Below are 13,221 nucleotides of genomic sequence, written 5' to 3'. Positions count from 1 at the left end.
CCAGCCTTACAGAAACCAGCCTTACAGAAACCAGCCTTACAGAAACCAGCCTTATACAGAAACCAGCCTTACAGAAACCAGCCTTACAGAAACCAGCCTTACAGAAACCAGCCTTATACAGAAACCAGCCTTACAGAAACCAGCCTTACAGAAACCAGCCTTACAGAAACCAGCCTTATACAGAAACCAGCCTTACAGAAACCAGCCTTATACAGAAACCAGCCTTACAGAAACCAGCCTTACAGAAACCAGCCTTACAGAAACCAGCCTTATACAGAAACCAGCCTTACAGAAACCAGCCTTACAGAAACCAGCCTTATACAGAAACCAGCCTTATACAGAAACCAGCCTTATACAGAAACCAGCCTTATACAGAAACCAGCCTTATACAGAAACCAGCCTTACAGAAACCAGCCTTACAGAAACCAGCCTTATACAGAAACCAGCCTTATACAGAAACCAGCCTTACAGAAACCAGCCTTATACAGAAACCAGCCTTACAGAAACCAGCCTTACAGAAACCAGCCTTACAGAAACCAGCCTTATACAGAAACCAGCCTTACAGAAACCAGCCTTACAGAAACCAGCCTTATACAGAAACCAGCCTTATACAGAAACCAGCCTTATACAGAAACCAGCCTTATACAGAAACCAGCCTTACAGAAACCAGCCTTATACAGAAACCAGCCTTATACAGAAACCAGCCTTACAGAAACCAGCCTTATACAGAAACCAGCCTTATACAGAAACCAGCCTTACAGAAACCAGCCTTATACAGAAACCAGCCTTATACAGAAACCAGCCTTATACAGAAACCAGCCTTATACAGAAACCAGCCTTATACAGAAACCAGCCTTATACAGAAACCAGCCTTACAGAAACCAGCCTTATACAGAAACCAGCCTTACAGAAACCAGCCTTACAGAAACCAGCCTTATACAGAAACCAGCCTTACAGAAACCAGCCTTATACAGAAACCAGCCTTACAGAAACCAGCCTTACAGAAACCAGCCTTATACAGAAACCAGCCTTACAGAAACCAGCCTTATACAGAAACCAGCCTTATACAGAAACCAGCCTTATTTTTCCAGTATCAGTATCTCAGCCTATGGAGCACCTACTAACACCAAACTTCCCAGTTATGCACTTAGTAGTATTCTGAAGATATTTACTGAAGGATTTGTTGATAAATCATTCCTGGCCTGATTTATGTGACATTATAATTAAAAAATATGGCGAAAATCGATGTATTTTAGGCTATGGACAGTATAGTTTGATTTCCTAGGAAATGAAAGCAGATATCCTGAAATCCCTCTGTAATTCTCCTTTCATTATGTGTGTAAACAAAACAGATATTACAAACTTTAAAAAGCAGCTAAAAACACATTTATACACCCTCGCCTTCTACTAGTTTTATGGATTCTATTATTATCATTATTACTATTTGTATATTGCATTTGTTGTTTCTCTATTTTATTGGTAAATTAATTTTTCTATTTTTTTGGTTTGTGTCCGTTTCCTCCTCGCTCTGCACTGTGAGCTACATTTTATGTATGAAAGGTGCTATATAAATAAATGTATTATTATTAGTATCATCTCTCCCTCACATGGCAAGATATTGATGTGCTGGAGGAAGTCACTCAGCCCTTTGGTTGAGTTCACCGACGCCCTTTCTGGAGAGAAATACGTCAGCGTCTCTTTCCTGAAACCAACCCTCCACCTCTTCAATAATCAAATATTGGAAGTGCCAGATGAAGACACGAACCTTGCCAAAAGCATAAAAATGAATATAAGAGACAATCTCAATGACAAATACAGTGGCACAGCCTCTGCCCTGGACCCAAGGTTCAAACTGAAATATGTCAATGAAGACAGACTGATAGCGGAGATGAAGACTGTCATGGTAATAATAATAATAATAATAATAATAATAATAATAATAAATCGGTGCATGAACAGGTTGGCAAATATTGTGAACATTAATACCACAACGGTCAGCTCAGGTCAGGTTAAAAATAATATTCCTAAATTCCCAAATCTATCATTTGTTCCCTCCAGGAGAACATCCCTCTGAGTCTGCAGCAACACCTGCTGAAGATACAGATGCTCCGAAGAAGAAGAAGAAGAAGAAGAAGAAGGGCCGAGGCAGCTTCTCCAAGGTCACTACAATCACACCTCCTGAGCAACAGGACCAGGCCACAGCCCGGAGCTCCGGGCCGAGCTCCGGGCTGAGCTCCGGTCTGAGCTCCGGTCTGAGCTCCGGGCTGAGCTCCGGTCTGAGCTCCGGTCTGAGCTCCGGGCTGAGCTCCGGGCTCAGCTCCGGGCTGAGCTCCGGGCTGAGCTCCGGGCCGGGCTGAGCTCCGGGCTGAGCTCCGGGCTGAGCTCCGGGCTGAGCTCCGGGCTCAGCTCCGGGCTGAGCTCCGGGCTGAGCTCCGGGCTGAGCTCCGGGCTGAGCTCCGGGCTGAGCTCCGGGCTCAGCTCCGGGCTCAGCTCCGGGCTGAGCTCCGGTCTGAGCTACGGGCCGAGCTACGGGCCGAGCTCCGGGCCGAGCTCCGGGCTGAGCTCCGGGCCGAGCTCCGGTCTGAGCTCCGGTCTGAGCTCCGGTCTGAGCTCCGGGCTGAGCTCCGGGCTGAGCTCCGGGCTGAGCTCCGGGCCGGGCTGAGCTGAGCTCCGGGCTGAGCTCCGGGCTGAGCTCCGGGCTGAGCTCCGGGCTGAGCTCCGGGCCGGGCTGAGCTCCGGGCTGAGCTCCGGGCCGAGCTCCGGGCTCAGCTCCGGGCCGAGCTCCGGGCTGAGCTCCGGGCTCAGCTCCGGGCTCAGCTCCGGGCTGAGCTCCGGTCTGAGCTCCGGGCCGGGCTGAGCTCCGGGCTGAGCTCCGGGCTGAGCTCCGGGCCGAGCTCCGGGCCGAGCTCCGGGCCGAGCTCCGGGCTGAGCTCCGGGCTCAGCTCCGGGCTCAGCTCCGGGCTGAGCTCCGGTCTGAGCTCCGGGCCGGGCTGAGCTCCGGGCTGAGCTCCGGGCCGAGCTCCGGGCCGAGCTCCGGGCCGAGCTCCGGGCCGAGCTCCGGGCCGAGCTCCGGTCTGAGCTCCGGGCCGAGCTCCGGGCTGAGCTCCGGGCTGAGCTCCGGGCCGAGCTCCGGGCCGAGCTCCGGGCTCAGCTCCGGGCTGAGCTCCGGGCTGAGCTCCGGGCCGAGCTCCGGGCTCAGCTCCGGGCTGAGCTCCGGGCTCAGCTCCGGTCTGAGCTCCGGTCTGAGCTCCGGTCTGAGCTCCGGTCTGAGCTCCGGTCTGAGCTCCGGGCTGAGCTCCGGTCTGAGCTCCGGTCTGAGCTCCGGTCTGAGCTCCGGGCTGAGCTCCGGTCTGAGCTCCGGGCTGAGCTCCGGGCTGAGCTCCGGTCTGAGCTCCGGTCTGAGCTCCGGGCTGAGCTCCGGTCTGAGCTCCGGGCTCAGCTCCGGGCTGAGCTCCGGGCTGAGCTCCGGGCTGAGCTCCGGGCCGGGCTGAGCTCCGGTCTGAGCTCCGGGCTCCAAAGTACCTCTGCATTCCAGCTACAAGTTCCTCTTCAGAAAGGCTCTTTAGCACAAGTGGAAACATTGTCACTTGCTTTTGTTCATCCCTTAAACCAGGTAATGTTAACAGATTAGCGTTTCTGGCTAAAAATCTTTAAGATATTTCATTAGCAGGCCTAGCAGCATGTTGAGTTTTAGCTCACTTATTTGCTGTTAATGCTGGGCCAGCATTTAATACTACTACTTGTTTTCAAGAGATTGTGGAAGTGCACTTTATTGTTGATCTTATTTATTTCAGGTTATCATTTTTACTTTTATTTGAATATCTGTTATATTATTTATTTTGATCATTTAAAAAGTGCAACAAATGTCAGATTTTTTTTTTAAGAATTGTTGGTGTCTTTTCAATAAATCCAAAGTTCCCAAAGTCACGTGAAATAATCGTGTTACATAATCGTGATTTCAATATTGACCAAAATAATCGTGATTTTGATTTTTTCCATAATGGAGCAGCCCTGCTCTGAAAGTCCTGATCAGCCTCATTTCTGTTCCTGGAACCTTTAAAGTGTCCTGATCAGCAGTTCTGCAGCTTCCTGAAGCTCTCTCAGTTTCTCTTTGGACATTTTCTGCTTCTTCCCTCATCTTCAGCCCAGTCCTTGTACCTGAGCATCTTCAGAGGAATGTGTTTTTTTTGTTCAGCCACTTAACTCTGACCTATGAAGCATTCAGGCAGGAAAAAGGCTCCTAACTCAAGGGATGGACCAGTGCTGTGTCCACATTTTAAACTGGATCTTTAGGCTCTTTGTTCCCAGCAGCCTGTCACAGAGACACATCATTTGTTCCCATTTCTTTAGCTGCATCTGTGAAAAACAGCTTCATAGTTTCAACTTTTTTGTAAATTTATGTTTAAAACTGCTTTCAGTTACCAAAAGAGTCAAATTAATATATGAAATTCAGTTTAAAAAAAATCCTAATCCCAAAATAATGAACGTTATCACGTCTAAAAGTAGGAAAAAACAGACAATAATAAGAATTATATGTTATTCAACATCAAGAAAAAGTAAATAAGATTCAATTTAAAGCTTAAAAAAGGAATATAAGATATAATCTAATGACTAATTATGGAACAGTTAATATAAATGAAATGATTAAACTGTTTTATGCCACCAGAAATGAATCATCTAGAAGCTCTTTGTGGGTTTTAGACTGGAATTAAGATTTGTTCCCATTTCTTTAGCTGCATGTGTGAAAAACAGCAAAGATAACACAGTGTGACAGACAGAAAACAGGATTTCTGCAGCAACAAGGTGATTCCCAAAGAGCTGCTAGCTGAAAACTTGGCATATCTCAGCATGGTGTGCAGTGTGTCCTTAAAACATCTGAGGAAACTGGACAAGTGGAGGACAGAAGAAGAAGTGTCAGGCCTAAAGAACTATCTACAAACTCTGGTTCTGCCTCAGATTCTGGGTTTATGTTCATGTTGGAACATGTTTCAGTGAATCTCTGCAGCTGTTACCATGGAAACATCTGCAGATATTCACTTTAAAGCTGCTCAGAACTGAACTAACTCTGGTTCTGCCTCAGATTCTGGGTTTATGTTCATGTTGGAACATGTTTCAGTGAATCTCTGCAGCTGTTACCATGGAAACATCTGCAGATATTCACTTTAAAGCTGCTCAGAACTGAACTAACTCTGGTTCTGCCTCAGATTCTGGGTTTATGTTCATGTTGGAACATGTTTCAGTGAATCTCTGCAGCTGTTACCATGGTAAAATAGAAAGAAATTAGGCTGGATCAGGACTTAAAACTGTATTTTGACCCTCCTCATACACTTATAAGCTGTGTTTATTCGGTAGAACAACACCTTTGGATGTCCACCATCACTGAAACTTCTGGGTGTAATGCAGCTGGTTAGCAGAGAGCTCAGCTTCAATAAGCTAACCCTGATTTCAGCTCATTAGCTCCGCGGCTAACCCTCAGCAGCGCCCCGACACCAGCAGCTCCCACCCCGCCAGCCGCCCCCACAGACCCGCCAGTTCCGCCAGCACAAACTCACCGGGCTCCGTTAGCTTAGCTGGGGGGACTTCTGGCTTCCCGACTCCCGGGTCTCCCACACGGCGGACGTCGGCTCGAACTGGTCCGGAGACGGCGGCGGACAGCTAGCATTAGCCGCTGCTACAGCTAGCATTAGCCGCTGCTACAGCTAGCGTTAGCATTAGCATTAGCTACAGCAGATCCTCCATCTTTCTTTCCCTCTGCGCTGCTGGAGCGCCAAAAAAAAAAAAAAAAAAAAACAATCACAACTTCTTCCAGGCGGCCTTAGAGCTCCCGTTAGCGCAATTTAAACCACAGAAAACAGGTTATAATCCATCGGTAGTCCTTAACGGTTCGCTGTGGGGTTCCGGGCTCCGTCCGAACGCACTTTTAGGAGCTGAAAACCAAGTTTTGGGCGCTCGGAGCGTCTCCCCGCCGCTAGCTGTCTGTCGGGCTAAATCACTGCGAGTTCAACTTCCGACACTTCAGCAGCCTCCGACCCACTGCGCATGCGCGGCCATCAGGTCCGGGACAGCCAGGGCCTCTCCCCGCGAGCCACTGACATGCACAGGACAACACAAAAACAACACAAAACAACACAAAACAACACACAACAACACAAAAACTACACACAAAACAACACAAAAACAACACAAAACAACACACAACAACACAAAAACAACACAAAACAACACACAACAACACAAAACAACACAAAACACCACACAAAACAACCCCCCACCCCACCCCCACCCACAACCCCCCCCACCCCAACCCACACCACCACACACACCACACACAACACAACACACAACACACACAACACAAAAACAACCACACACAAACAACACACAACAACACAAAAACAACACACAACAACACTACAACACACAACACAACACACCACCACAACACAAACCACACACAACCACACAACACACACAACCACCCCCCCCCCCCCCCCCCCCCCCCCCCCCCCACACACAACAACACACCACACACGCAACAACACACAACACACAACACACAACACACCACACAACACAAAACAACACAAAACAACCACACCAACACCCCACAACACAACAACAACCCAACAACACACACACACCCTCAACAACACACAACACAAAACAACACACAAAACACACAAAAACAACACAAAACAACACACAACAACAACACACAAACCAAAACAACACAAAACAACACACAACACACAAACCACACACACACACACCAAACACAAACAACAACACAACACACACATACAACTACACCCAACAACACAAACACCACCAAACCCACACCCCCCCCCCACCCCCCCCACACACCCCCCCCCACACCCCCCCCCCACCACCCCCACACCCCCCCACCCACCCCCACCCCCCACCCACCCCCCCCCCACCCCCCCCCCCCCCCCCCCCCCCCCCCACACCCCACCCCACACAACACCCACAAAAACAACACAACAACACACACACAAAACAACACAAAACAACACCACAAACAACCAACACAACACACAAAACAACACAAAACAACACACAACACCACAACAACAACACCAAAACCACACAAAAACAACACACAACAACACAAAACAACACACAACAACACAAAAACACACACAAACACAACACAAAACAACACAAAACACACAAAACAACACAAACACAACAACAACAACAAACAACACACAACACACCCACAACACACACACCACACAAAAACACACCAAACACACCACCAACACAAACACACACCAACAACCCCAAAAAACACACACCAACACACAACACACCCCACAACACCACAACAACACACAAACAACACAAACACACCAACAACAACCCAACACACAACAACCTCAAACACACCAAAACACACAAAACCACCAAAAACCACACAAAACACACAAAACACACACAACAACACAAAACACACACAAAAACAAACACCAAAACAACTCAAAACACACACAACCACAAACACACAAACAACACAAAAACAACACAAAACAACACAAAACACCACAAAACAACACAAAACAACACACAACAATACAAAAAACACCAAAACAACACAAAACAACACAAAACAACACACAACACCAAAACAACACCAAAACAACACCAAAACAACACAAAACAACACAAAAACAACACAAAAACAACACAAAACAACACACAACAACACAACAACAACACCAAAACAACACAAAAACAACACAAAACAACACAAAAACAAACACAAAACAACACATAACAACACAAAAACAACATATAACAACACAAAAACAACACAAAACAACACAAAAACAACACAAAACAACACAAAACAACACACAACAACACAAAAACAACACAAAAACAACACCAAAACAACACAAAACAACACAACAACACAAAAACAACACAAAACAACACAAAACAACACAAAAACAACACAAAAACAACACCAAAACAACACCAAAACAACACAAAACAACACAACACAAAAACAACACATAACAACACAAAACAACACATAACAACACAAAAACAACACAAAACAACACAAAAACAACACATAACAACACAAAAACAACACAAAACAACACAAAAACAACACATAACAACACAAAACAACACATAACAACACAAAAACAACACAAAACAACACAAAAACAACACAAAACAACACACAACAACACAAAAACAACACAAAAACAACACCAAAACAACACATAACAACACAAAACAACACATAACAACACAAAAACAACACATAACAACACAAAACAACACATAACAACACAAAAACAACACAAAACAACACAAAAACAACACAAAACAACACACAACAACACAAAAACAACACAAAAACAACACCAAAACAACACAAAAACAACACAAAACAACACACAACAACACAAAACAACACAAAAACAACACAAAACAACACAAAAACAACACAAAAACAACACAACACAACACACAACAACACAAAAACAACACAAAACAACACAAAAAACAAAAACAACACATAACAACACAAAAACAACACAAAACAACCTTAAAACAACTTATTAAACCTTATAAGAACAGAGAAACAACACATAACAACTTATAACAACACACAAACAACACACAACAACACAAAAAAACACAAAACAGCACAAAACAACACACAACAATCGTAAAACAACTTATTAAACCTTATAACAACAGAGAAACAACACAAAACAACACAAAAAAAACACACAACAACCCTAAAACAACTTATTAAACCTTATAACAACAGAGAAACAACACAAAAACAACACAAAACAACTTATTAAACCTTATAACAACAGAGAAACAACACAAAACAACTTATAAGAACAGAGAAACAACACAAAACAACTTATAAGAACAGAGAAACAACACAAAACAACACAAAAACAACACACAACAACCGTAAAACAACTTATTAAACCTTATAACAACAGAGAAACAACACAAAACAACACAAAAACAACACACAACAACCCTAAAACAACTTATTAAACCTTATAACAACAGAGAAACAACACAAAACAACTTATAAGAACAGAGAAACAACACAAAACAACACAAAAACAACACACAACAACCCTAAAACAACTTATTAAACCTTATAACAACAGAGAAACAACACAAAACAACTTATAAGAACAGAGAAACAACACAAAACGACACACAACAACCGTAAAACAACTTATTAAACCTTATAACAACAGAGAAACAACACATAACAACTTATAACAACACACAAACAACACACAACAACACAAAAAAACACAAAACAGCACAAAACAACACACAACAATCGTAAAACAACTTATTAAACCTTATAACAACAGAGAAACAACACAAAACAACTTATAAGAACAGAGAAACAACACAAAACGACACACAACAACCGTAAAACAACTTATTAAACCTTATAACAACAGAGAAACAACACATAACAACTTATAACAACACACAAACAACACACAACAACACAAAAAAACACAAAACAGCACAAAACAACACACAACAACCGTAAAACAACTTATTAAACCTTATAACAACAGAGAAACAACACAAAACAACACAAAAACAACACACAACAACCGTAAAACAACTTATTAAACCTTATAAGAACAGAGAAACAACACAAAACAACACAAAAACAACACACAACAACCCTAAAACAACTTATTAAACCTTATAACAACAGAGAAACAACACAAAAACAACTTATAAGAACAGAGAAACAACACAAAACAACACAAAACAACACAAAAACAACACACAACAACCGTAAAACAACTTATTAAACCTTATAACAACAGAGAAACAACACAAAACAACACAAAAACAACACACAACAACCGTAAAACAACTTATTAAACCTTATAAGAACAGAGAAACAACACAAAACAACACAAAAACAACACACAACAACCCTAAAACAACTTATTAAACCTTATAACAACAGAGAAACAACACAAAAACAACACAAAACAACTTATTAAACCTTATAACAACAGAAAAACAACACAAAACAACTTATAAGAACAGAGAAACAACACAAAACAACACAAAAACAACACACAACAACCGTAAAACAACTTATTAAACCTTATAACAACAGAGAAACAACACATAACAACTTATAACAACACACAAACAACACACAACAACACAAAAAAACACAAAACAGCACAAAACAACACACAACAATCGTAAAACAACTTATTAAACCTTATAACAACAGAGAAACAACACAAAACAACACAAAAACAACACACAACAACCCTAAAACAACTTATTAAACCTTATAACAACAGAGAAACAACACAAAAACAACACAAAACAACTTATTAAACCTTATAACAACAGAAAAACAACACAAAACAACTTATAAGAACAGAGAAACAACACAAAACAACACAAAAACAACACACAACAACCGTAAAACAACTTATTAAACCTTATAACAACAGAGAAACAACACATAACAACTTATAACAACACACAAACAACACACAACAACACAAAAAAACACAAAACAGCACAAAACAACACACAACAATCGTAAAACAACTTATTAAACCTTATAACAACAGAGAAACAACACATAACAACACAAAAACAACACACAACAACCCTAAAACAACTTATTAAACCTTATAACAACAGAGAAACAACACAAAACAACTTATAAGAACAGAGAAACAACACAAAACAACACAAAAACAACACACAACAACCGTAAAACAACTTATTAAACCTTATAAGAACAGAGAAACAACACAAAAACAACACACAACAACCCTAAAACAACTTATTAAACCTTATAACAACAGAGAAACAACACAAAACAACTTATAAGAACAGAGAAACAACACAAAACAACTTATAAGAACAGAGAAACAACACAAAACAACACAAAAACGACACACAACAACCCTAAAACAACTTATTAAACCTTATAACAACAGAGAAACAACACAAAACAACTTATAAGAACAGAGAAACAACACAAAACAACTTATAAGAACAGAGAAACAACACAAAACAACACAAAAACGACACACAACAACCGTAAAACAACTAATTAAACCTTATAAGAACAGAGAAACAACACAAAACAACACAAAAACAACACAAAAACAACACAAAACAACTTATTAAACCTTATAAGAACAGAGAAACAACACAAAACAACACACAACAACCGTAAAACAACTTATTAAACCTTATAAGAACAGAAAAACAACACTAAACAACTTAAAACAACACAAAACAAAACAAAAACAACACACAACAACAGTAAAACAACTTATTAAACCTTATAACAACAGAGAAACAACACATAACAACTTATAACAACACACAAACAACACACAACAACACAAAAAAACACAAATAGCACAAAACAACACACAACAATCGTAAAACAACTTATTAAACCTTATAACAACAGAGAAACAACACAAAACAACTTATAAGAACAGAGAAACAACACAAAACAACACAAAAACAACACACAACAACCGTAAAACAACTTATTAAACCTTATAAGAACAGAGAAACAACACAAAAACAACACAAAAACAACACACAACAACCTTAAAACAACTTATTAAACCTTATAAGAACAGAGAAACAACACAAAACAACACACAACAACCGTAAAACAACTTATTAAACCTTATAACAACAGAGAAACAACACAAAACAACTTATAAGAACAGAGAAACAACACAAAACAACTTATAAGAACAGAGAAACAACACAAAACAACACAAAAACAACACACAACAATCGTAAAACAACTTATTAAACCTTATAACAACAGAGAAACAACACAAAACAACTTATAAGAACAGAGAAACAACACAAAACAACACAAAAACAACACACAACAACCGTAAAACAACTTATTAAACCTTATAAGAACAGAGAAACAACACAAAACAACACAAAAACAACACACAACAACCGTAAAACAACTTATTAAACCTTATAACAACAGAGAAACAACACAAAACAACACAAAAACAACACACAACAACCGTAAAACAACTTATTAAACCTTATAAGAACAGAGAAACAACACAAAAACAACACACAACAACCCTAAAACAACTTATTAAACCTTATAACAACAGAGAAACAACACAAAACAACTTATAAGAACAGAGAAACAACACAAAACAACACAAAAACAACACAAAAACAACACAAAACAACTTATTAAACCTTATAAGAACAGAAAAACAACACAAAACAACTTATTAAACCTTATAAGAACAGAGAAACAACACAAAACAACACAAAAACGACACACAACAACCGTAAAACAACTTATTAAACCTTATAAGAACAGAAAAACAACACTAAACAACTTAAAACAACACAAAACAACACAAAAACAACACACAACAACAGTAAAACAACCTATCAAACCTTATAACAACAGAGAAACAACACAAAACAACACAAAAACAACACACAACAACCCTAAAACAACTTATTAAACCTTATAACAACAGAGAAACAACACAAAACAACACAAAAACGACACACAACAACCGTAAAACAACTAATTAAACCTTATAAGAACAGAAAAACATCATTAAACAACTTAAAACAACACAAAAACAACACACAACAACCGTAAAACAACTTATTAAACCTTATAAGAACAGAGAAACAACACAAAAACAACACACAACAACCCTAAAACAACTTATTAAACCTTATAACAACAGAGAAACAACACAAAACAACTTATAAGAACAGAGAAACAACACAAAACAACACAAAAACAACACAAAAACAACACAAAACAACTTATTAAACCTTATAAGAACAGAAAAACAACACAAAACAACTTATTAAACCTTATAAGAACAGAGAAACAACACAAAACAACACAAAAACGACACACAACAACCGTAAAACAACTTATTAAACCTTATAAGAACAGAAAAACAACACTAAACAACTTAAAACAACACAAAACAACACAAAAACAACACACAACAACAGTAAAACAACCTATCAAACCTTATAACAACAGAGAAACAACACAAAACAACACAAAAACGACACACAACAACCTTAAAACAACTTATTAAACCTTATAACAACAGAGAAACAACACATAACAACTTACAACAGAGAAACAAC

General features: G+C 40.3%; 1 protein-coding gene across 1 annotated transcript in view; it reads right to left on the bottom strand.

Moving 5' to 3' along the window:
* Nucleotides 1-6,148, bottom strand: part of LOC142384533 (fibroblast growth factor receptor substrate 2-like) — a 40,579-nt gene extending 34,431 nt beyond the window's left edge. Inside the window, exon 1 of the mRNA XM_075470836.1 lies at nucleotides 5,553-6,148. The gene's annotated coding sequence lies outside the window, so the exon portion shown is untranslated. The remainder of the gene's footprint in view (nucleotides 1-5,552) is intronic.
* Between the last annotated feature and the right edge of the window lie 7,073 nt (nucleotides 6,149-13,221).

This window comes from Odontesthes bonariensis, chromosome 7 (assembly GCF_027942865.1).
Source record: "Odontesthes bonariensis isolate fOdoBon6 chromosome 7, fOdoBon6.hap1, whole genome shotgun sequence".
NCBI classification, from domain to species: Eukaryota; Metazoa; Chordata; class Actinopteri; order Atheriniformes; family Atherinopsidae; genus Odontesthes; species Odontesthes bonariensis.
The sequence above is the reverse complement of the archived record's forward strand: the minus strand, read 5'-3'. Positions and strand labels throughout refer to the sequence as shown.